A 1647-nucleotide genomic window follows, 5' to 3' on the forward strand; every position below is an offset into this window, starting at 1 on the left:
CCATGTTTGCAGAAATGTGTGATCTTGCTAATAGACAGACACAGGTGAAAGCGTTTCCTTCCACCCCTGCAGGGATGGCAGAAGTAAAAATTATGATAATGAAACACTTTTCTCACAATATGAGCTATTATTACATTATGAGCTGTTATTACATTATGAGTGGCATCAGTAAGGCTCATAATTTATATATTTGTTGTTTTTTGTATTCCCTATATGTGCTACCAATCTTGGCCAGGTCTCTCTTGTAAAAGAGATCTTTGATCTCAATGGGACAAACCTGGTTAAATAAAGGTTAAATAAAAATAATAATAATAATAATGTAATAAGTTATTACATTATTACATTATGCGCAAAGCCCTTATTACGTTATGCGTCCGTGATTTTATTACATTATGAGCCGATTATTACATTATGTACTTTTATTACATTTAAATTATTACATTATGAGCCGTTATTACATTATTAGTTGCTACAAGATGACACAAACAGCTCCAAATAAAAGCTCCTGCTGCTCTGTGTCCTGTTTACACTCAACCATATGAACTTTGTATGGTGATAATGTCAGTGCTGTCTTTAGCTTGTATTGCTGCCTGAACACATTAAAACAGAAATTTAAATATACAATATGTAATTTCTTATCTCATGTGACTCAGACACACATGTTCCCAGACGAGCTGATGTTTTCAAGTTTCAGTCACGTTATGTGCCGTCTGATCTGCAGACTTCCTCCCTCACAGTCTGACTCTCCTGAAAGGTATACTGTAGCGACAGGTGACCGAATGAAATGCACCGTTACCTCCAGTATACTGGTGGATTTCTCTGGTTTCTGAACCTTATTAGAAACATTTGGGAAAAGAACGTACATCCAGTACACAACTCAACACAGCATGTAACAAAGCTCTTGTCATTTTTAGACATTTGAACGCAGAATTCTTACATATCTGTAATAATGTACAACTTGAGGTCAATACTTGTGTTTAACCCTTTTTAACATCTTGATCCAACCTGCAAAATCAGTCCAGAAACTTTCTTAGCGTCCGCCCTCCACTTTCTCTTTTTTCACCAATTCTGCAGAGCACTGAAGTGACTTTGTGTTCAGCTGACTGTAAGTGGCTCTTTAGAGATTGTTCAGTGAAACGGAAAGAGTTCCCTGGTTGGCTGCTGTCAGATGATTCAGAATATTCACAGGAGCGGAAGGACAAGGTTTCCCTCCCACAGATTCACAAAACAGGCAAAGAACGACTTTCTCTGTCTCTGCGGGGCAAATCATCATTACCATCACCATCTTCAGCACAGTCACCATCATCATCGCCATCTTCAGCACAGTTACAATCATCATCATCATCATCATCATCATCATCATCCTCAGCACAGTCACCATCATCATTTGCACTGGATCACTCTCAGAGAATTGTTCAGCTCGGTTGTACATGTTAACTGTTTGGAAATTTGGATAATAAAGGATCATGGTGAGACACATTTACAAGGAAAGATTCAAACTGGATTATTCACAATGGTGACACAAACTAGAGACTGAATGTTGGACAACATAACAACATTTATTGGAAGTCATCGGTTGGATTCTTCATCGCTGTCTAACTGTGTTCAGGACGCTGTAACATCAGGTCATTGGAGGCTCGGTCCACC

Source organism: Pagrus pagrus (genome assembly GCF_965226575.1).
Source record: "Pagrus pagrus genome assembly, chromosome: 12".
NCBI lineage: Eukaryota > Metazoa > Chordata > Actinopteri > Spariformes > Sparidae > Pagrus > Pagrus pagrus.